Source organism: Pelophylax lessonae (genome assembly GCF_965119305.1).
Source record: "Pelophylax lessonae genome assembly, chromosome: 8".
Classification (NCBI taxonomy): Eukaryota; Metazoa; Chordata; class Amphibia; order Anura; family Ranidae; genus Pelophylax; species Pelophylax lessonae.
Window position 1 is genome coordinate 100,873,884 of NC_138775.1, and position 25,459 is coordinate 100,899,342.

Consider the following 25,459-nt stretch of genomic DNA (forward strand, 5'->3'; position numbering starts at 1 on the left):
GTCCATGTTTTTTTCTCTTCACACAACAAATGTCCATTGAACATGTCCCTTTTCTCTTCACATTGAACATGTCCCTTTTCTCTTCACATAGAACACATTCCTTTGTTTTTCTCTTCACCCAGCAAATGTCCCTTTTCTCTTCACATAGAAATACTTAATTTATTTCTTTTCACATAGAAACAATCCCAGACCTCACCTTGAGTAGTCTTCACACTTTTTACCCTCCTCAGCGCACATCGCTTCAGGAGGCATTCCTTCTCCCATGCTCACACAGCGTCTGGAGGCACACATCTGACTGTCCTCCTCTACTCACACAGCGTCAGGAGGCAGCAATCAATAGGACTTCCTCTGGACAAATTATAGAGGCCTTAATTTCCTCATTCTGAATAGCTGAATGGTTTTCAACTTATTTACACCTTCCTGCTGCCTTTGCAGCCAACACCCTATAGTAATTGGTGAATTGTCTAAACCAAGCAGAAGTGTATCTCCCATCTGTGACAACATCCACAGATTTTCCTGACTTCCTGTCACAATATATATATATATATATATATATATATATATATATATATATATATATATATATATATATATATAAATATACACAGTGGGTAAAATAAGTATTAAACACATCACCATTTTCCTAGGTAAATATATATATATATATATATATATATATATATCTGTAACACTGTAACAACCCATACAATCCATACATAAAAAGAAACCAAAACAAGTTCAGAAATTAAGTTAAGTGTAACAAAATGCATTTACACAGGGAAAAAGCATTGAACACGTGAAGAAGGCAGAAAGGAATGGAAAACAGAGACCTGCTGAAATGTATCAGTAATTATAAAGTAATCCTGTCCTTTGTCAGTGCAAATGAATATCAGCTGGTTTATTCTCAACTGATGGCCAATAAAAAGGTGTGTCATTACAGAAGTAGAACACTAGGCAGGAAAAAGTTTTACCACGCCTTTGGGGCCGTCCCTGTAGGCATACACCCACACACTCTGCTTTAGGCTTTAGTTAGTTTCTGCCTAGTTTAGGAGTAGGACCTAGTTCCCTGCTGGGACTTCGGTCTTAGCTGTTTTTTTTTTTTTTTTTGGGAACCTTTTTGTAAGACTTTACTTTTTAGTTAGTTTTGTTCCTGAGAGAACTGCAAGCAACAGCCAGGTGGGTTTCGGACTGGATATGCTAGATCCTTAATGTCTCCCAGCCCGGCCAGTGAGCATGTGTTATAGTCCAGCAATAGGCCTTGCCACAACAGAGACCCGATGAACGGAGTCTGACCTGTGAGAGAAAAACCTCGCCGGGACCCAAACCTGGTTAGCCCTGAGTCGCAGCATACCCCCTGGCCGACAGCACCCCTACCCTGGGTGGAGAGGAAGTCTGTTCGGTGTGGTGCCCACCTGATGCCATTGGTATGGTGAGTAAGTGTCTCCCCATTTCTCTGGTGGTCTTGGGGAGGACGTGGGCCCCTCCCTGGGGGCCCACGTCATTAAACCATGACCCAGATTCATAGCTCAGGCTTAGCCCTGAGCTTACTATGTTTTGCCTGCCCTAACAGACCTACAAAAAAAGCTTAAATTAACTCTAGCACACTTCTAGAGGGTGCTACAATTATGCATGTGGTTCTGCTATGGAGGATATCAAAATGTATAGGGTTAGGGCCACAGATAATACTGGGGTGCCGTGAAGTGGCTTTGCAGCTTATGCATCTATATATGCAAATGTGTACAAACTATAACCCTCAGGTATCCCTCGGTTCCCCTGACCTCTCAGTGATACCAGGCCCCTCCTTAGACTTTTCCCTCCCACAAGCAGGTTCTTTTTTTTTTAAACTTCAACTTTATTAAAGTACCAAGCATATAAGTTAAAACACATCACTCTTGATGGAGAGGGTTACAAACCCAACCATAGCACCCAAACGGGTATAAACAAGAAGGAGAAGCAAAGTGAGTGTTACAGAGATCATTGCAATACACATTAACAGGGAATACAAAAAGGAAAGGGGGGGAGGGAAACCAAAGGGAGTCAAGTAATCAAGCACAAGCAGGTTCTTACCTCGGGGCCAGATGTATTGCGGCTGCATCGGATTTGCAGGGGGGGGGGGGGGTTTATCCTGGTGGGGACCCCCCATGCCACTGTCTAATGACCCCAATAGGGGGTCCTGGAGACCACATGGCGCGCCGTGGGGGCCGCCATTTTTCTGTAGTTTCGCTCTGCATCAATGTAAAAATGTTCCTATTGAAATTCATGGGCGGCCATGTTTTGGTAGTTCTCCCATAGGAAGGCATAGGGCGGCCATTTTCTTGGAGTCCACGATCACAGGACAGCAGGGAGAAGCTAGGGTGACTCTAGTACATGACCCAGGTATTTATTGTTCCTGTGTCAGATCGTTTTTCTCTCTGCACAGAATGTTTCTATATCCCTCCATATCGTTTTGGTGGTATGTTACTGGGGTCCCTGTAGGTATTTCTCATTCATCCTGCTGCAGGCTGTGCTAGGGTTGTGACTTGTGGTGCCTCTGGTGCGGATCGCGTTTTTTGCAGTTTTTTCCTGAAGTGACACTGTTTTTTTTCTATTAAGTAAATATGGAGTCCTAGGGCCAAGTCTAACCCACAGACCCCTTTAGTGCGGTTTCAGGACCCTCTGGGTCGCAACCTCTGTCTACATTTACAGCAGTTTTGGAAAACCTGGTGTCAAAAGTGGATTTCGTTTTAAAAAAATGCCATTAGTAGAAAGCGCCCTATGCCTTCCCCTGCCTCTTTAGTAGGTAGATATGGCTGCTGCGGACGCATGCCTGGTGGATCGGAGTCTTCACATTCTGATGGCGAGGATGTATCCTCCTCAGCAGCCATATGGAAAAGCGTGCTGGTGGAGGCACTTAGTGTCAGTGCGGGAAACCTTGAAAATGGCGGATGATTCTTCAGTGTCAGGGACGCAGGTGTTTTTTGGCACCCGCAAATCCCAGAATTCGGGCAAGGTTTTTCCTGTCTGGAACTTTTTGACAACATTGTCAATGAACAGTGGGGTCGCATCAAACAAATGTTAGTGGTGCCTATGCACTTTAATAGGCGCTAGATGTACCATCCGGTTTCCAGACTAAACAAGTCTACTGTGGTTCCGGTGGAGGAGTTCCCGGTATTTAAAGACCCCGTGGATAGACGGATTAAGTCTCTGTCCCGCTATTTGCATGTGATAGCGGGCTCAATACTGAAACCGGTATTTGTGATCACTCTGGGTTGACAGACCGTAACGTAACGGGTTAAGGGGCGAAGTTGCTGAAAGGTGACTTGGAAACGGAGTAGCTCTCGCCAGGCCTAATAGAACTAACAGACCAAATGGTCCAAGCCCTTCTGTATATATGTGATGCGTAACCGGATGCAGCTCCACTGGTAGCCAGAGTGCAGGGGTTGCTATTAGACGCATGGTGTCGCTAAAATGCTGGTCTGCGGACCAGGCTTCCAAAAAGGCTCTTGTTGTTTAGATCCTCCCTAGATGAGTTGATCAAAGGCCTTACGGGTGGGAAGAGTACTCTTCTTCCCCCAATCCGCCAAGGGCAAGGCACCGCATACTAGACGGGGGCCTTCATTTACTACTCATAGGCGGTCTTCTGGGGGTTCCAAGAAGACCTAGTCAGGTAAGCCGAGAACAGGCCAATCTGGATCTGTGGACAAATTCTCATCTACATGAAGGGGCGCCCTCACCCATTTCTGGGTTGGGGGGACATCTTCACTTCTTTCTAAAACCATGGACTTCCTTGATTCAGGACAAATGGGTTCACAAACTGATTCGATCGGGTTACAAGATCGAATTCCGGTCCCAACCGTCGGACAGGTTCTTCCCGTCCAACCTCCGCCTATCTCCAGATCGGTTACTGGACCTATGAGAGGCGGTGCAAGATCTGTTGTCACAGGGAGTGATTGTGACGGTTCCCTCTCAGGAAGATTTTCAGGGGTTTTATTCAAACCTGTTTACTGTCCCAGGAAGTGTGGCAAAGTGCATCCAATCCTGGATCTCGAAACTGAACCGCTTCATGAAGGTACAGAAATTCGAATGGAGTCTATTCGCACGGTGGTGGTGACCTGTTGGCCTCTTTCGATTTTAAGGACACATATCTACTATCTACTCTGGGCACCAGCATTTTCTTAGCTTCGCTGTGAGAGAGGAGCACTTTCAATTTGTGGCATTACCCTTTGGTCTCGCCTCTTCTCCCAGGGTCAGAGGGGGATTGCGGTCCTGGGGTACCTGGACGATCTCTTGTTAAGAGCAGATTCTCATTCAGCTCTGTTGGGGGATTTGGCAATCACTGTAAGGACTCTGCAAGAGTTTGGCTGGACCATCAATTTTGCAAAATCAGCCCTGGTACCATCCTCAAGACTGGTCTACCTGGGTCCGACTGGATTCCGCTTTGGTGAAGGTTTTTCTTCCCTTGGACAAGCTGCAGAAGTTGCAGGGGGCAATTCGTTTGATGTTGTCCAGCAATTTGTCCTCTGTGCAGACTTGCATGAGAGTCCTAGGCCTGATGGTGTCAACCTTTGAAGCGGTCCCATTCGCTCAGTTCCACACCAGGTCTTTACAGAGGGAAATTCTGGTCAAATGGAACAAAGATCCAAAGTCATTGGATTCTATGATTCAGTTGAGTCACACCACAAAGACTGCTCTTCTATGGTGGCTTCACTTGTTGGCATTGCGCAAGGGCGAGTCTTTCCTTTCATTGTATTGGACCTTGGTCACCACAGACGCCAGCCTGTCCGGCTAAGGGGGGAGTGCTGGGGAAGCTGTGTGCCCAGGGGTCTTGGACAGTGGAAGAGTCCAAGCTACCGATCAATGTTCTGAAACTCAGGGCAATAAAGCTTAGTCTTTGTCACTGGACAAATTGTCTACAAGGTTGTCCAGTCTAGGTTCAATCAGGCAATGCCACGTTCGTGGCTTACATCAATCATCAAGGGAGCACCAAGAGTATCTTAGCGGCCCAGGAGGTGGCAGAGATTTCGAAATGGGCAGAGAATTTTGTACTGGCTCTCTCCGCGGTACACATCCCAGGTGTGGAAAACTAGCAGGCGGACTACCTGAACCACCAAACCAAGAAAGAAATTCCCCTAGGGGTGGGACTTTTTAGGCACCAAAAAGAAAATTGTATAAATAACAAACCAGTTTATATATAAAAAGATAAATTCTTTATTCATTGATACAAATGGAATAAAAGCATGGAGGCAAGCTAAAAATTACTACACATCAAACAGTCGGACTAGAAACCACATGACCCCTAGGCTAAACCCGACGCGTTTCGGAGTCTCTTGGGCTCCTTCCTCAGGGGTGCCCTTGGAGGGTGGTCTGTGGGTGATCAATACATAACATATTAGTTACAACATTATATATATATATATATATATATATATATATATATATATAGTTGCAAAAACATTGAACAAGATGTTTGAACAACAACTTACATAGTTCACTGTGATGATGAGCATAGGTAGCCTGCCTGGCGGTTAAAAACAAATGGGCAGCATATCGCTGTTGTCCATCAGGAGTGCCGTATTCACGATGTTTTAAGTCTGGGCCAGAATCTTAGAATCTTAGATCTTAGGATGTTCAGAATTTGTGTGCTGACCAGTCTTGATTAGAGACTGGGTAGGAGCAGCTGGAACCTCATATAACAGCAGATCTGCTGGGTAGGAAACGCATAGTTACTGCAGGGTCTAATCAAAAGACCAAGCATATACAGGGTGCCCAAAGGGGAGATAGTCTCCAGTCCCATATATCCTTTATATAATATAAAGAAGGGAATAATAAATAATGCAAATGAGTAGATAGAAACTAAATGTATATATATATACGATGCCAGGTAATATAACCATGGCCAGAGATAAAGGTCCCATTTAATTGTAGTAAAGGCTGGAGAGTTCTATTAGGCACCGTGCACAAACCAACATTGACAAGGCTGATCAATTGGGATAAAAATGGCTCAAAGGTATTTTCCTTTTTCTTACCTTAGAAACAGCAATGCGTTGTTCACAGAGGACAAGAGACCTCGTAAGACCTGTGTGTCCGGCAAAGGAGCAAGTAGCTCTGATGCCAGGTACACAGGGCTTAAGTAGCGTAGTAATCAGCTGAAAGGTACATCAGCTGGATTACACGCATTCAGCTGATCGCCGTCAGAGGTTCCCTGGAACGTAGGAGCCGGACACGCCCCCGATCCGGACATCCGGCGGAAGCGTGAACGGCCGGTGCGTTCCACCGACACGGAAGCACCACCTGTCTGCGTGAAACGCAAACAAGTGTGTTAGACATACACTGCCGACCTCTCAGGGAGGTCGGGATGGAAGAGCGGATGCCAATATATGCGGGCGCCACGAGGTGGCGTCCGCCTTACCATGCCGGGCTACTCCTACAAGCACTTGCAGAGACTATAATTGTCTCGGGCAATGAAAAACTGGACACAATTGAGAAGGAATTAGAGCTCCAGTATTCGGTTGGAACCAAGGAGTTGGAGTGTTTAAGACAAAAGCAAACACTTCATAATTCCTAATGCATACAAATTGCTCTAAAAACTATAATATTAGTGATTGGAAACAGGTTTTTTATAATATATAGATACATGAAAAACGGACTTAACTTATGATGGAGCAGCTTGAAAATATGCTGAAGCATTTGTGTACAATAGTGCTAGGATATGAAAGCAAAGAATAGCACAGCACATAAACAAAATAATTTTAACACAACACATAAATGCAATAATTATTTATATAAGAAAAAATATACAGGACATAATTGAAAACATTGTCATATAAGAAGGGAAGGGAAAGAATAAAGGGAAAAGAGGGGGTAGGGGGAGGGAGGGGGGAGAAGGGGGGAGGAGAGGAAGAAGAAGAAGGGGAGGAAAGGGACATTTGTCATGAATCATCAGCCTGCCAGCAAGGCACCCTCAAAAAACCCTCGAAGTACAAGTGTCCAACAGTGTGAGGGGCATGGTATTATGTTATCTTTCCATGCCTAAAGACGTGAAGCCTTCAAGAAACGGTCTGAATGACACAAGGTCATTCAGTCCAGGTGGCTCAGTGGCCTTTAATCGGTAAATCCAACGTAACTCCATTTGGAGGAGGGTCTTGTTCCAGTCCCCCCCTCTGGGGTTAGGATGGATTCTATCCAATATTAGAAATTTAATTTTAGGGAATTTGTCAGGGTGGACCAAAGCAGCATGGCGCCCTAGTGGGAGATCTGGATTGCGTGTCTGTATACTTTTAATGTGTCTACATGCACGCTTTGTAAACTCGAGCTTTGTTTTGCCAACATAAAAACAGCCGCACCCACAGAGGAGTAGATATACCACCCCGTGGGTGCGGCAGTTGGCAAAGTGTTGCGGCCTAAATGTTTGACCGTTAGGTAGTATCGGGTTTTTGGTCGTGTGCATGTATCTACAATATCTACATGTACCACACATATAGGTTCCTTTTACCTTGCAATGGTCTTTTCCTTTTTGAGCCACAAATTCACTTTCCACAAGTTGGTCCCTTAATGCGGGGACCTTCCTGTACGTGAATTGAGGGTATGCTGTGACGTGTTTCCCCAGAATGGGGTCAAGGGAGAGCATATGCCAATATCTTGTTACAATCTTTTTGATTTCGGGGTGTTGTTCCGAATATTTTGTTATAATTTTGAGATTGTTCTCAGCGGGTTTGAAGGTTTTTGGTGCTAGTAGTAATGCTCTGTCACTAGTCAGAGCTTTTTTATATGCTTTTTTTAAGGTAGATTTCGTATACCCTCTCTTGAGAAGTCTCTGTTGGAGATCATCAGCGGCCTTTTGGAACTGCACCAAATTGGTACAGTTCCTCCTGGCCCTGAGATACTGGCTATATGGGATTGACCGAACCAGATTCTGGGGGTGAAAGCTTGAGGCTTGTAGTATGGTGTTTCCAGCAGTGGGCTTCCGAAAAAGCCCACTGTGGAGAACGCCATCCATGCCTTTGTAAATTTCCACATCAAGGAAGGTTACCTGTTTTAAATCACAATTCATCGTGAAGTTTAGGCCGAACTCGTTTTTGTTCATCCTGTCCATCCATCTGTCCAAAAGGTCTCGTGGTCCATGCCACAGCATGAAAATATCATCGATGTATCAGACCCACATAATAATGTGGTCCGTATACATCGAGGTTTCATCGCAATCAAGAAGGGCGTGTTCCCACTGCCCCAGGTACAAATTGGCGTAGGATGGGGCACAACAGGTGCCCATCGCTACGTCTTGCACCTGGAGGTAGTGGGAACCATTAAATGTAAACACGTTATGGAAAAGGATGAACTGAAGGATGGACAGGATGAACTCTCCATATGCTTCAAATGTGGAGCTTCGCGTTAGCACACGTCTAACTGCCGCAAGTCCTCGATCGTGCGGGATGGAACTGTATAGTGCCTCAACGTCAATTGTGACTAACAGGCAATTTTCTGGAACAGTTACATCTTGAATCTTTTGCAGGAAGTGTATTGTGTCCCGCACGAAGGAGGGTAAGGCAGTTACGAAGGGTTTCAGAAAGGCATCCACTAATTTGCTTGCATTGTCCGTTATTGAGCCAATCCCCAAGATAATTGGACGCCCTGGTGGGTTTGTGGCGTCTTTATGTATCTTGGGGAGGGCGTAGAAGGTTGGGGTAACTGGGCCACCAAGTGTTGGATCAGGGGGAATGGTCTCTACACCTGGTGGTGTTTTATCTCCTGTGTGCTTGGTGTGGGACACCCAATGTCGACTTGTTGGCCTCTCGGCTCAACAAGAAGGTTCAAAGGTTTGTAGCCAGGTCACGGATCTCCTAGCCGACGTCGTAGATGCACTAGCGGCTCATCGGGGTCATTATCAGCTGATCTATGCATTTCCACCGATGAAACTCCTGCCGAGACTTCTGCGCAGAATAGAGGCGGAGGGGATTCCAGTCATTCTGGTGGCTCCAGACTGACCTCGCCGGTCATGGTACGCAGATCTGGTAAGATTGGTCACTGATGCTCCTTGGAGACTTCCTCCCAGGAAAGATCTGCTATCTCAAGGATCTTCCATTCTGCTTTACAGTCGCTGGCTTTAACGGCGTAGATGTTGAAAGCCAGGTGTAGAAGGATAGGGGTCTTTCTGATTCAGTGATTCCTACACTGTTGAAGGCCAGGAAGTCTATTCCAGGAAGATCTATCATTGTACGTGAAAATCGTACATTTCGTGGTGTGACTCCATGAAGGTGCATCCTCGCCTTTTTTTGGTGGCTAGGATCTTGGTTTTCCTTCAAAGAGGTGTCGAACAGAAGTTGACCTTGGCTACTACTAAAGGCCAAGAGTCAGCCTTGGCTGTGTTTTTACAACGTCCTTTAGCCTCACATGCATTGATTTGTTCTTTTATCCAAGGGGTCCGTCATGTGGCCCCTCCAAGGTGATCTCCATTACCTCCATGGGATCTGAATTTGGTATTGTCTGTTCTTCAAAAACCTCCATTTGAGAACATTAGGGAGAGTCCTCTGCTTACCTTGTCTCAGGTTTCCTTTTTGGTGGCTATCACTTTTGCTCGCAGAGTATCTGAAATGGCGACGTTGTCGTGCTGCTCACCCCATCTGGTGGTCCACAGAGATAAAGTGGTACTTCGACCTTATCTGTCTTTTCTTCCTAAGGTGGTTTCTGATTTCCATCTAAATTAAGACATTGTGCTGCCTTCTTTATGTCCTAAGCGCAAGCATCCTAAGGTAATTGCTTTGCATTCTTTGGATGTGGTTCAGGCAATAAGGGTTTACCTGGAGGCTACTGAATCTTTCAGGAAATCAGATTCTCTTTTTGTCCTTACGGAAGGACCTAGAAAGGGATTGGCTGCGTCTGCTGCGACCATTTCTAGGTGGATCAGGCAGACGGTGGTTCAGGCTTATTCGCTGAAGGGTCAGGTTCCACCTTTCCCTGTGAAGGCACATTCTACTAGGGCGGTGAGTGCTTCTTGGGCTTTTCCCCATCAGGCGTAATTGATACAGGTTTGCAAGGCGGCAACTTGGTCATCTGTGCACACGTTCACAAAATTTTGTAGATGTGATGTGTTGGCATCCTCGGATGCTTCTTTTGGCCGCAAGGTTTTGCAGGCTGCTGTTTGAAAGAGACTTAGGCTGGCCATACATGATCCAATTTTCTTACAATTTTCTGTCCAATTTTCTTGAAATTTACCTTCAAGTATGTAGTACAAAGGCCTGCCTAATTAGATACAAGTGAATGTGTTGTTTAGCTTTGACCTCACATTATGTGGTTTGTGGTAGATCTACCAGAAAATTGTACAACAAAAGTTGAACATGTATGGCCAGCCTTAGTCTCTTTGAGCGTGTTTGTCCAGGTGAGCGCCTGTTGTTCCTGGTTGAACTCTATATTCTCTGGTTGGCTAAAGTTTTAGCCTTGTTGGGAATTACGTTCTTTTTCTGCATTGTTTTCCCACCCCTTATGGAAATACTGCTTTGGGACGTCCCAATGGTCAAGAATTATCTGGAGCTGCATCTGTCAATGAACGATAAAGAAAATTGGATTTTTGTCTTACCATATAATAATTTTCTCTGAAGTTCATTGACAGACGCAGCACCCAACCCTCTATCTTGAGTGGGATGGGGTTTTTCCTCTAGACACTGCTTGCAGCGAAACTAAAGCCTATAACTATGTGTGGGTGTATGCCTGCAGGGACTACCCCATAGGTGTGGTAAAGCTTTTTCCTGCCTAGTGTTCTACTCCTGTAGGGGGTGCATAACTCAATGGTCAAGAATTATATGGAGCTGCATCTGTCAATGAACTTCAGAGAAAAGGATTTTACGGTAAGACAAAAGTCGAGATTTTTTTTTTTTTTTGGTCGGCGGTGGTGGCGGGCGTCGTTTATTGACAATTGATCTACCTTGTGAGACTTTTTTTTTATTAAGAAATTAAAAAAAAAATGTGTGTGATGTTTTTATTTACTTTTTAAAACTTTTTTTGGTGGATGAGCAGGGAGTACCCTATACTCATTTCACATGGGGGGCAGGGATCTAGGGGCTTCCAGATTCCGATAAGCTCCCTGCCTGTAGCCCCCCACAACTACTAGCTGCATGCTCAGATAAGGGTCTGGTATGGAATTTGGGGGGGGAACCTCACAAGGTTTTTTTTTTTTTTAATTTTGGTGTGGGGTTTCCCTTAACCACATTAATACGGGGCACTTTTACCTCCTTCCTGCCCAAGCCAATTTTCAGCTTTCAGTGCTCTCACACTTTGAATGTCAATTGCGCAGTCATGCAACACTCTACCCAAACTAAATTGTTATCATTTTGTTTACACAAATAGAGCTTTCTTTTAGTGGTATTTTATCACCACTGGATTTTTTTTTGCTAAATAAATTAAAAAAGACGGAAAATATTAAAGAAACCCCACATTTTTTTATATTTTGACGTCATGATGACATCCACCTGGACAAGAGGCCAGTCCGGGCATCATTTGGTCATAGGTTGGGTGGCAATGGGTTAAAATCCATACCAGACCTGAAGAGCCTGGCATGGATTGGGGAAGGGGGAGACCCTTATTTTGTTTACATTCTGCTGTCAGCGAGGAATCCTGCTGACAGCAGATGAGTCATGGTTGTTAAGGGCACCAGCGGCCGCCCACTCCTTAACAACCAGCTATTCTGTTTTCTGAATTTACAAAAGAAATGCAGAAGCAAACACATTTTGAAATTCAGAAACAAATTCTGAAAACAATTTCGTCCAATATTGCGAGAATGAAATAATTTGTTTTCTTAATATCGGATTTACTGAACCATGCCAGGCCGGGGGGGGGGGGTGCTTTGGGGCAGGGGGAGCTCTGCTCTCCTCAAAGCACCCTGTCCCCATGTTGATGGGGACAAGGGCGTCTTCCCCACAACCCTAGCTAGTCGTTGTGGGGGTCTGCGGGCAGGGGGCTTATTGGAATCTGGTAGATCCCTGCCCCCCCTTATGTGAATGAGTATGGGGTACATAACACTCATGATACTCATTCACCAAAAAATGGTAAAAAGTAAATAAAAACACAACCCAAGTTTTTGACAAGTCCTTTATTACCCCCAAAAAATGCCCCCCCCCCCCCCGGTGTAGAGCCATCGTCAATCATGACATCCACTGCCGACCAGGAAAAAAAAAAAAAAAACCTCCGGTATTGACCAAGGCTCCTGCCGTCTGACAGTTCTTAAATAGGTAAGGGGTGGGTGATGTCACTGGGTGGCCCCGCCCCCTTGTGATGCCACTGACCCAGCGTGCCCCGATCAATGACGTCACAAGAGGCCCAGGGTCACCCGATTATATCATTGGGTGGCCCTGCCCCTTAGCTATTTAGGAAATGGCAGAGAGCCGAGCTAGCAGATGGTGAGAGCCTTCAGTTTTTCTTTTTTTGGGTCCGTTGGCAGCGGATTTTCGATGGATCTACACCGGGAGACATTTTCTTTGTTTGAATTTTTAATAAAGAACTTGTCAAAAACTTTTGTTTGTGTGTTCTTTGTACCCTATACTCATTCACATGGAGGGGTGGGATCTGGGGGCCCCCTTGTTAAAGGTGGCTTCCTGATAAGCCTGCAGACCCCCACAAACACCCGCCAGGGTTGTGGGAAAGAGACTCTTGTCCCCATCAAATAGTGGACAAGGTTCCTTGGGGTGACAGAGGCCCCCCTGCCCCAAAGCACCCCTCCCATGTTGAGGGCATGTGGCCTGATATGGTCTAAGAGGGGACCACTTGCTTTCCCCCCTTTGCTGGCCTGTATGTTTACATAAGGGTCTGATGTAGATCTTGGGGAGATTTTGTTACATAGTGATGCTGAAAAAAGACAGCAGTCCATCCAGTTCAACCTTTGATGTGTGTGATTTTCGAAATTGTGGGGATCCCTCAAACCAAGCATCAGAATGGGGAAGAAAGGGGATTTAGGTGACTTTGAATGTGGCGTGGGTGTTGGTGCCAGACGGGCTGGTCTGAGTATTTCAAAAACTACTGATCTACTGAGATTTTCAAGCCCAACCATCTCTAGGGTTTACAGAGAATGGTATGAAAAAGAGAAACTATCCAGTGAATGGCAGTTGTGTGGACGAAAATGCCTTGTTGAGGTCAGAGGAGAATGGTAGAAAGGCAACATTAACTCAAATAAGAAAAATATAGAAATCGGCACTACTTTCTCAGTGAGCGGAAGCCCACTGTGACTTAATATATAAAAAAATTCCTTGTGTATTCAAAATATACTCCTTCAATGCGTTAAAATCATATGACCATAATAACTAAACACAAAATACATATATCACAAATAAAGTGACTATGTGAAAATATGTGAAAATCACCCCCTATTTGATGTATAAAGGTGCCAGTGCAAACTGAATGAAATGATGAACTTCACAATACATTAATTCTGTGCAATTCAAAATAAGTGTAAACATATAATAAACTGTATTGCACTGACTAAGTAAACGATCTTAAAAAAGTGTCCATGTGCAAAACAAATATATTGCATTAATGGTGAATAGACTGGCACCTTTATACACCAAATAGGGGGTGATATGCACACATTTTGCACCTAGTCACTTTATTTGTATTTTGTGTTCAGTTATTATGGTCATATGATTTTAACGCATTGAAGGAGTATATTTTGAACGCACAAGGAATTTTTTTATATATTAAGTCACAGTGGGCTTCCGCTCACTGAGAAAGTATATTTTTCTTATTTTATTTAGTATGTGGTGACACTACACATTTGGCTGCTCTTTCTATAGATAATTTGTATGTTTACACATTTGGATTTATTTATTTATTACATATTCACCCTACACGTCTTATACCCCGTTGGTACCGCATTGGCCTTCCTTTTATCTAAGTAACTCAAATACCCGCTCGTTACAATCAAGGTATGCAGAATACCATCTCTGAACGCACAACATGTCGACTCTTGAAGCAGATGGGCTACAGCAGCAGAAGACTACACCAGGTGTCTCTCCTGTCACTCCTGAACCGACACAGGCTACAATTCGCACAGGCTCACTAAAATTGGACAATAGAAGATTAGAAAAACATTGCCTGGTCTGATGAGTCTCGATTTTGTGACATTCAGATGGTAGGGTCAGAATATGGCATAAGCAACATAAAAGTATGGTTCCATCCTGCCTTATATCAATGGTTCAGGCTGGTGGTAGTGATGTAATGATGTGGGGGATATTTTCTTTGCACACTTTGGGCCCCTTAGTATCAACTGAGTATTGTTTAACCACTTAAGCCCCGGAGGATTTGGCTGCTAAAGGACCAGGGGTTTTTTTGCGATTTTTTACTGCGTGACTTTAACGGACAATTGCGCGGTCGTGCGACGCTGTACCTAAACGAATTTGACGTCCTTTTTTTCCCACAAACAGAGCTTTCTTTTGGTGGTATTTGATCACCTGTGCGATTTTTTGATCACGCGCTATAAACAAAAAAAGAGCGTAAATTTTGCAAAAATAACAATATTTTTCACATTTTTTTATATGAAATTCCCCAAAAAAAAAAGTAAAAATCAAAATTTTTTAACATTTTTCGGCCAATTTGTTTTATGCTACCTATGTTTGGTAAAAAAAATCGCAAAAAGCGTATTTTGATTGGTTTGCGCAAAAGTTATCGCGTTTACTAACAAAGAGAAAGATTTTTGTCATTTTTGGTGTTTTTTTTTTTAACGCGTAATGGCGGCGATCTGCGATTTTTTTTTCGGTACTGCAACATTGCGGCGGACAGATCGGACCCTTGACTGACATTTTTGACACTTTTGGGGTTACCAGTGACATTACTGCAGTAATCAGTGCTATACATATGCACTGTTACTGCAAAAATGACACTGGCAGGGAAGGGGTTAACTTTATTGGACAGGGAGGGGTTAAGTGTGTCCTAGGGGCGTGCTTTCTACTGTGTAGGGACATTGCTATTGGTGTAAAAGCAAAGATCAACCGTTCTACATAGTAGAACGGTCAGATCTTTACTTTTACACAGGGAGAACTGACAGGCAGCTTGTTTACACAAGCTGCTCTGTCTTTCTCCCTTCACAGGAGCGATCGTAGTGTGGCCGGCGGACATCGAGTCCGCCGGTCACACGCACTGACTTGCCTGTGAACGAGCCGCGGCGGTCGCGCGCCTCGGCGGGCGCGCGCCCGCTCGCTATAGGCTCGCAAGTCAGTGACAGGCGAGTGACGTACCGATACGTCACTCTGCCTGGCCGGGGCTGACCGCCGCAGTATATAGTCGTGCGGCGGTCGGCAACCGGTTAAACGTCAGAGCCAGCCTGAGTATTGTTGCTGACCATGTCCACCCCTTTATAACTACAGAGTACCCATCTTTTGATGGCTACTTCCAGCAGGATAATGCACCATGTCCCAAAGCTTAAATCATCTCAAACTGGTTTATTGATGTCAATGAGCTCACTGTACTCCAATGGCCTCCCCAGGCTGTAGGTTTGGGGTTGTTGTCCTGCTGCACAAAACTTTTTGGGCCAATCACATGCCTCCCTTATAGTATAGCATGATGGAAAAGTATCTGCCTGTATTTCTCAGCATTGAAGACACCTTTGATCCTGACCCAATCTCCAACTCCATTTGCAGAAAAACAGACCCAAATTTACAAGGAACCTCCACCATGCTTTATTGTTGCCTGCGCTGTTGACTCATCAGTCCAGTGCATCTGCTGCCATTTTTCTGCATCTCATTTTTTTGTGCAAAGTTGAATTGCTTATCCTTTTTTCCATGTCCTAGGAACTGGGGTGCAGAGAAAAATGGGATTTTTGACTTACCATAAAATACATTTCTCTGATGTGTATTGACAGACACAGATCCAGATATTATTAAAAATTGGGTTATACTGCCCCCTACAGGAGTTGGACACTATGCAGAAAGAAATGCTGGCTATACAAATGAGCAGTCCCAGGGGGTATACTCCCTTTCTCTGCTATAGCCACTCAGCTTGTTACAAGCAGTGTCAGAAGAGTTATAACTTCAAAGAGGGGTGGGTGCTGTGTCCATCAATGAACATCAGAGAAATGGATTTTAAGTAAAAAATCCCATTTTCTTTTTCGTTAATTGACGGACACAGCTCCTGATATTCTTAACCATTGGGATGTCCCAAAGCAGTGAAAAACATGAGGGGTGAGAACAGCGAAAAATAAATTCCCAAGGCTAAACTATAGCCAACCAGGTAAACAGGAGCTCCACCAAACCAACCGGAGCCCACCTGAAAAAAACAATACACCATCAAAGAGGTTTAGGTCCTCTTAAACAGCAGCCTGCAAAACCTTGCAGCCAAAAGAAGTATCCGCAGATCCCAATACATCTACTTTATAAAACATTGTAAAAGTGTGCACCGACAACAAGGTGGCCGCCTTGCAAACCTGCGTCACTGGTGCCTGATGACGGAAGCCCAGGAGGCACTAAGCGCCCTAGTAGAGTGTGCCCTGACAGGGAAAGGAGAAACCTAACCCCTGATGGAATAGGCCTGAACTACCGTCTGTCTGATCCATCTGGAAATGGTCGCAGAGGAAGCAAACAAACCTTTTCAAGGTCCATCCATGAGCACAAAGAGTCTAACTTCCTGAAAGACTACGTAGCTTGCAGGTACAACCTAATTGCCCAGACCACATCCAAGGCATGCAAGGCAATTTCCTTTGGATGTTTAGGTCTGATACACGGGGAAGGCAACACAATGTCTTCATTCAAATGAAAATCAGAGACAACCTTTGGAAGGAACGACGAACAAAGGCAAAGAAGCACCTTATCCCCTTATCACCACACCAGGTAAGGTGAACGACAGGATAACACTGCCAGTTCCGACACCCTGCACGCAGAGGTGATAGCCACTAAAAAGGCCATCTTCTGGGACAGCGTAAGCAGGGGAATCTCCTGAATATTTTCAAGGGGAGGTTTCTGTGGAGCTTAAAGCACCAAATTAAGATTCCCAAGGCGGCAACGGATCCTGCACTGGAGGAACCAAATGTTGGACACCCTGAAGAAAGGTACGCACCAGATGGTGTTGAAGGAATGTCAAGATGCGAGCCACCAAGAAGGAGCGAGGAAGAACCCCAAAAGACACACCACGCAATGTATGTCTTCTACGTACGATAGTAGCTCTTCCTAGAGGTAGATTTCCTAGCTTTCAACAGTGTAGGAATCACCAACTCAGATAAACCCCTAGCCTTCAGCACCTGGCATTCAACAACTGAGCTTAAAAGCAAGTGAGTGTAAAGCAGGATGAAAGATCGGTCCTTGGGACAGCAGATCCTCCCTGAGAGTAAGCTGCCAAGGAATGTAGGCAACCAGCCGCACCAGATCAGCGTACCAAGCCCGGCAAGGCCAGTCTGGAGCCACTAACATGACTTGAATCCCTTCTGCCTTGATCCTGCGTAGAAGTCTGAGCAGAAGCTTGATAGGAGGGTAGGCGTAAATCAGACGATAATGACCCCACAGGGCCACCAGTGTGTCCGCCAGAGGATCCCTTGACTGAGCCATAAACCTCTGCACTTTTCTGTTGAGCTGAGACGCCAACAGATTCACCTCGGGGGCTGCCCCACCGGAGACACAGCTGATGAAATACCTCTGAATGAAGGGACCAATCGCTGTGGTCCAACGCCTGCCAACTGAGTAAGCTGCCTGCCAATTTTCCACCCCGGGAATGTGTACGGCGGAGAAGGCTGGAACTAACTGTTCTGCCCACCTTAGAATGCCTCCAGAGCTGCCAGGACACCTCTTGTGCCCCCTTGATGATTGGCATAAGCCACAGGACAACCCTAAAAGACCCTAAAGACAATCTGTCCAATGAGCTAGACAGTGTCTGATCGCTCACAGTCTGGACTCTTTCAGCGTTCAGATCCCCTGAGCAGAATGCTTGCCAAGGATGCCTCCCCAGCCGGACAGGCTGGCATTCGTGGTGACCACTGTCCAATACAATGGAGAGGAAGGATTTTCCCAGCCGAACACCGGAGAACGAAGCCACCATATCAGGGACTCCTTTGTGCCCCAACTCTGATTGTCAAGAGACTGTGGAGTCTTGTCCCATTTGGTCAGAATACCCTTTGCAGGGACCTTGTATGGACTGTGCAAATGGAACCCCCTCGAAGGTAGACACCATTAGGACCAGCACCTGCATGCAAGTCCAGAGGAATGACCATTTGTTGGACAGCAGGAGGCAAGTTGCAGCCTGCAATTTCTGGAGTTTGTTCAGAGGAAGAAGCACTCTGTCTAAGGCCGAGTCCAGAGTCAGGTCCAAATAGTCCAGCTTTGTGGACAGAGCAGGGGAGACTTCTGAAAATTCCCCAGCAGAGCAGAGGGAAACTCCGCTGGCAGAAGGAGATCATCCAAGTTGCCCAGTACCGCAATCCCCCATTGGCGTAGCAAAGCTAGCACCGAGGGGTAACACTTTTGTGAAGACCTGAGGAGCAGATGCGAGACCAAAAGGTAACTCCACAAACTGATAATGCTCCTCTCCCACAGCAAAGCGGAGAAAATGCTGGTGACTGGCACACATTGGAATGTGAAGGTAGGCATCCTTGATATCGATAGAGGTGAGAAAATCCCCCTGAAGCAGGGATGCCACCACCGTTCAAACGGACTCCATGCTGAACTTCTGTACCCGCACAAAGCAGTGTCGCGCCTTAAGGTCCAGGATTGGACGCACTTTGCCTTCTTTCCTGAGAACAGGTTTGAGTAAAAACCCTGAAATCGTTCCAAGGTCAGAACTGAGACAATCACCCCTTGAAGGAACAGGTCTTGTTCCACCCCAAACAGGCCCTGTAAGCGGTCTGGGGACAGGCACAAGTTGGACAGAAAGATTCTTGCCGGGGGACAAGAGCGAAACTCGATCTTGTAGCTGGACCGAATGACTTTGTGGACCCATTTGTCTTGCATCCGGGAAGTCCATGGGTCCAGAAAACCAGCGAAGACGTCCCCCCACCCCTGATGTGGGCAGGGCCGGCCTTTGGGGTGTGGGAGCTGTGCGGCCGCACAGGGCGCCATGGGCAACAAGGGCGCCGTGCGGCCACCACAGCTCGCAGAAGATCAGGCGATTCAGGCCGCACAGCGGGAGGTAAGCGGCGACAGGGTTAACACAGGCTGCGGCCGCCGCTTACCTCCCGCTGTGCGGCTGTGCCTCGGTCACCTACTGAGGCGAGCTGTGTATTACACACAGCTCAGCCTCCGATCCACGGTGACAGATCTCTCCTCCCTGCAGGACGCCAGAGGAGAGATCGTCAGCTCCTCCTCGCCACGCCCCTTATCCTCCTCCTCCCCCCTTCTCCTCCTGCCCCGCCCACACTCCCCGGGGATGTGTGGGCGGGAAGTTTAAAGAAAAAAAAAAAAGCTGCAGAGTGCAGACAGCGTGAGGTAAGTGAGGTCTCCTTCAAAAAATGTAAGGGGGTCTCTGATGTGGGGGGCTCTGTGTGAGGGGGGCTCTCTGGTGGGGGGGTGGGGGCTCTGATGTAAGGGGGCTTTGTGTGGGGGTCTGTGATGTGGGGGGGCTCTGATGTAAGGGGTCTGTGATGTAAGGGGGGCTCTCTGATGTAAGAGGGTCTCTGATGTAAGGGGGGCTTTGTGTGTGTGTGTAGGGGGTCTCTGATGTTTGCGGGGCTCTGTGTAGGGGGTCTCTGATGTTAGGGGGGCTCTGTGTGTGGGGTCTCTGATGTGAGGGGGGCTTTGTGTGGGGGGTCTCTGATGTGAGGGGGCTTTGTATGGGGGGTCTCTGATGTGAGGGGGGCTTTGTGTGGGGGGTCTCTGATGTGAGGGGGGCTTTGTGTGGGGGTCTCTGATGTGAGGGGGGCTTTGTGTGGGGGGGTCTCTGATGTGAGAGGGGCTTTGTGTGGGGGTCTCTGATTTGAGGGGGGCTTTGTGTGGGGGTCTCTGATGTGAGGGGGGCTTTGTGTGGGGGGGGGTCTCTGATGTGAGGGGGGCTTTGTGTGGGGGTCTCTGATTTGAGGGGGGCTTTGTGTGGGGGTCTCTGATGTGAGGTGGGCTATGTGTGGGGGGATCTCTGATGTGAGGGGGGCTTTGTGTGTGGGGTCTCTGATGTGAGGGGGGCTCTGTGTGGGGGGTCTCTGATAAGAGGGGGGCTTTGTGTGGGCGTCTCTGATGTGAGGGGGGCTCTGTGTAGGGAGGTCTCTGATGTGAGGGGGGCTCTGTGTAGGGGGTCTCTGATGTGAGGGGGGCTCTGTGTGTGGGGTCTCTGATGTGAGGGGGGCTTTGTGTGGGGGTCTCTGATGTGAGGGGGCTTTGTGTGGGGGGTCTCTGATGTGAGGGGGGCTTTGTGTGGGGGTCTCTGATGTGAGGGGGGCTTTGTGTGGGGGGTCTCTGATGTGAGGGGGGCTTTGTGTGGGGGGTCTCTGATGTGAGGGGGGCTTTGTGTGGGGGTCTCTGATGTGAGGGGGGCTCTGTGTGGGGGTCTCTGATGTGAGGGGGGCTTTGTGTGGGGGGGTCTCTGATGTGAGGGGGGCTTTGTGTGGGGGTCTCTGATTTGAGGGGAACTTTGTGTAGGGGGGTCTCTGATGTGAGGGGGGCTTTGTGTGGGGGGTCTCTGATGTGAGGGGGGCTTTGTGTGGGGGTCCCTGATGTGAGGGGGGCTGTGTGGGGGGGGCTCTCTGATGATGTAGGGGGGCTCTAAATTAAGGGGTGCTTTGTGTGGGGGGTCTCTGATGTAAAGGGGGCTCTGTGTGGGGGGTCTCTGATGTAAGGGGGGCTAAGTTATTAGTGATCATAAAAAAGAAAAGTCAAATAAAGTGCAAAAAAGGTGCAAGAAAATGCACGTGGAGGGGGCGCCACAGGATTAGCTCGCACAGGGCGCCTGAACACCTAAGGCCGGCCCTGGATGTGGGTTAGGGCGCACCTTCTTGCAGAAGGAGCCTTTTCCACGGGTCTGGAGAAGCCCAATCTTGGCTTGCCAGACCAGGTCTGTTTGGATCCTACAGAAGAGGCCCCTAAAGCCCTTGTCAGTCGACCCCGAGGGACAAAAAAACATAAGCAGAGAAGGAAGGCCCCAAGTTCCTTGCCCTTAGTAGCCTGTTGCCCCCTTGTGAGACCTTTAAGGATGTCATCCAGGGTAGCTCCAAACAGGCGATCTCCTTGAAAAGGAAGATCAGTCAAGGCTTTTTTTGAAGTCTGCGAACCAGCACTTGAGCCAAAAGACACGCCGAAGGACCCCTGCCGAAACATAGAGGCGAGCCATCAGGGGAGCCGCATCTAAAGAGGCATCACAGATAAACTGCAGCCCCTGGACCAGCTGGTCCGCCAGCTCGGCAAAGGCAGGGGGAGTTGTTCCCCCTCCAGGTCAGGGTGTAGGAGCTTAGCTCACTCGGTCAGAGTTTGTAACAATAGAGCAATGGTGAATACCGAGCTCATTGTCGAACCAGCCAGAATGTACATAGTGTAGGCCCCAGCCCCCCGCCTTCCGGCCAGCCGAATCATTCAAAGCTAGAGACTCTTGAACCGGAATCATGGTTGCCTTGTTTAATCTGGAAACCGGAGGGTCCACCACCGCTGGCACAGTCCACTTCTTAACCACTTCCCGCCCGCCCTATTACAGATTGACGGCGGGAATGTGGTTGAGTTATCCTGACCGGACGTCATATGACGGCGGCAGGATAACTCCGCTCTGGGCGCCCCCCGGGGGCGCGCAGAGCGGCGATCGGTGATGCGAGGTGTCAGTCTGACACCCTGCATCTCCGATCTCGGTAAAGAGCCTCTGACGGAGGCTCTTTACCATGTGATCAGCCGTGTCCAATCACGGCTGGTCACATAGTAAATAGGAACAGCCGTTGATCGGCTTTCCTTAGTTCGTGCCTGACAGGCACGAGTAAAGGAGCGCCGATCGGCGGCTTCCCTGACAGGGGGGGGGGTCGGCACTGGTAATCAGATCATTGATTACCAGTGCAGACCCTCGGGGGGGGGATGCCACTAGATCCACCAGGGATGCCCACTATGACCCCAGGGATGCCCACTATGACCCCAGGGATGCCCACTATGGCCACCAGGGATGGCAATCAGGGCTCAGGGAGCCCCCCATTGCCCTCCCCATCAGTGATGCCCACCAGTGTCCTCCCTATCAGTGCTGCCCACAAGTGCCCATCACTGCCATCCTTTAGTGTCGCCCACCAGTGCCCATTATTGCCCACCAGTGCCGCCTATCAGTGCCCATCAGTGCCGCCTGTCAGTGCCGATCAGTGCCGCCCATCAGTGCCCATCAGTGCCCACCAGTGCCGCCTATCAGTGCCCATTAGTGCCCGTCAGTGCCACCTATCAATGCCCGTCAGTGCCACCTATCAGTGTCCATCAATGCCGCCTATCAGTGCCCAGCAGTGCCGCCTATCAGTACCCACCAATGCTGCATATCTGTGCTACCTATCAGTGCCACATATCAGTGCCTATCAGTGCCGCCTATCAGTGCCGCCTATCAGTGCCACCTATCAGTGCCACCCCATCAGTGCCACCCCATCAGTGCCACCCCATCAGTGCCTCCTCATCAGTGCCTGTCAGTGCAGTCTCATCAGTGCTCATCAGTGCAGGAAAAAAATTATTTATTTACAAAATTGTATAACATAAACAAAATTTTTTTTTTTTTTTTTAAACTTTTCGGTCTTTTTTTATTTGTTTAGCAAAAAGTAAAAATCGCAGAGGTGATCAAATACCACCAAAAGAAAGCTCTATTTGTGGGGGGAAAATGACATAAATTTGGTGAAGGTACAGTGTTGCATGACCGCGCAATTGTCATTCAAAATGCAACAGCGCTAAAAGGGGAAAATTGGCCTGGGCGGGAAGGGAGGGAAGTGCCCTGTATTAAAGTGGTTAAGACGGGACTTCTCATAAAGGTAACGCCTAGTAAAGGGCTTAGGGACCCCACGGAAACGCTTTGGTCTTCCCACTCTTTAACGACAATTATGTCAAAATAGGCAGGGAAAGGAAAAACCTTTGCCGCTTTGGATAGCTTGAGTGCCAAAGGGCACCTGCGCCTCCATTGCAGCTTCAGCTGCGTCCATCTTCAGGGACTCACACACAGATACAGTCAGTGCATCCACCAGCGCCCCTTCGATCGCGGTCGCAGACATGGAGGAATCATCCTCACTATCAGAGGATTCCAGGCGACCCAGCAGGGTGACCCACGTCCGCTGCGACCAAATCAGATTCAAGATCCGATGAGACAAGTGAGGCAGGGGAACGCGGGGGTGCTTTTTGCTAGCACGTTGGCTGCAAGCCACGCCCACCCAAGACACAAGGGACTCCAGGACTGCATGCATGGATGGCTGGGACCCAGAGGGCCTCGCAGCCTCAGAGAGGGGATCAGGTGGGGAAACCTGCTCCAAAGACTCCATGAGTCACCAGAGGGACCCCACAAAAAGTGTAAATCACTGCTAAGAGACCACCCCCACCGCGCTAAGATCACCACCCGGTTGCCAGGCACAAAGCACCAAGTGATCCTCAGCAGAGAGGGAGAGGACCCCACCAAACTCACCACCCACAGAAACAGGCACCTGCAGCCAACAGGAGAATCTGCACTACAGGTACGGCGATCAGGAAGTAAGTAAAATGATCCAGGAGTCCGCACCAGGGGATGAGGAGGGGCCCCCACTGCCAAAGTCGCCACCCACAGGACTCCACTGTCATGGCCGCCGCTATTTCCAATGGCAAAACACAACAAAATGGCCGCTGGACTACACTAACAAGGCCGCCGTGTATAGAAATACAGGCTACAACAAAATGGCAGCACCACAAGGCTTACGGGGACCCACGAGGGAGACCAGGCCTTAAGGACAAATCCAGGTAGGATAGGGGGCCCTGGTAGGAGCCCCCACCAGGTACAAACCCCCCTGCACAGTCGATCGTCCGGTTTCCGGCGGCGCACCTCCTCAGCCTCCATCACCAGTTAGCACCCTGCCCCCATCCCAGGAAAGTGGCCAGACCACCCAAACAGCCCCAGCGTGGAGGGGGGGCTGGATGAGGAACTTGACAAGGGGAGTGCCTGCGGTAAGGAGGGGAACCCAGGAGTCCGACCGTCCCAAGGAGGAGCCCACGTCCACCCCAAAACCCTCCAGGGGAGAGGGGGGACAGCTACTCACCATACGAGGAACCAGATGGGCACCACTCCAGACAGATCCCTTTTCTATCGAAATGGGGGGCTGTCGGCCAGGAGAAATGCTGCGACTCGGGCCGAGACTCGGCCATATCCAACCTCCCGAGGCGTTTAACTCGCAGGCCAGCCCCCGTCCAGTGGGGCTGTGTCACGGCCGACCTAGGGCAGAGCTGAGGCCTTTGCACGCTCGCTGGCCAAATTGGGGTAAACACTGAATCTAAATTATCCAGTCCATTGTCCAATCTGGCAGTTGATTGTGGATCTCACAGGAAAAAATCCAGGAGGAAACATTTTTCTATCTAAAAATTTTTGCCAGGACCAAACATCCCAGCAAGAAAATTGGTCCTTACTGCTGACTAGGCAGAAAAAAAACTGAGTGGGTATAGAAGAGAGGGGGAGTATACCCCCTGGGACTGCCCATGGGTATAGCCAGAATTATTTTCTGCCTAGTGTCCTACTCCCGTAGGGGGCAGTATAACCCAATGGTTAAGAATATCAGGAGCTGTGTCCATCAATGAACGAAAGAGAAATGGCAGCAGGTGCTCTGGATGATGAGATTAGATTTCAAGAGTGTTATTTAGAGCCAAATCACTCCCAAGGTGACCTAGGCATATGGCTGGGGCCCGGGCTTGTTATTGGCCTCTACAACCTGTCAGAATCACTCACTACTTGCAGCTGGCCAAAACTCTGTTATGCTATTGTACTGGCAGGTGTCATACACCAGAAACGCCCAGCCCCAGACAAGATGACACTAATACCTTTTTTACCACTCCCTCATTAAGCACTAGGCCATCTATTGCTGATCAGACAGTTGCAGTGAGTCAGTGTGGTGGCAGCAGTGGCTGGCTTAATGAGACATTAAAAGGCAGCAATGCTGTCATCCTATGTATCTGGGTCACTGGAGTTGGTAGATGAATAACTGTTTTGCAGTTTTTTTGCCAGCTTTTTCCAGGATCCACACAGTCCTCGTCAGCACTGCAACTCATGGGTTAAAGGGACAAGTAGCCATTTAACCAGGACAGATCAGATAAAATCTACCTGTAACACTTACTGAAACCTCTTTGACAACCTGCATACCATGTGTCATTGAAGAACAAACTGAATTTAAAAGAGCTACTATAAATTAAAGATAGCCTAAAGAAACCATGTGAGGTGCAAAGTCTGCTTTGCACAACCTGAAGAACAAAGGCTTGGTGATGGTAAGTCAGCTGCTCTATGCTATTTCTGGCTCTCCCTCTTGTGTTTGACTTGTTAAATTCACACCCTTAGAAAACTCGCTTACAGTGATACTGTGCACTTGCTGACTCTAGTCATGGGTTTATGCTGCTGCTAATACCAGTGCCACTTACAGGTTCTGCTATGAACGACAGAGCCC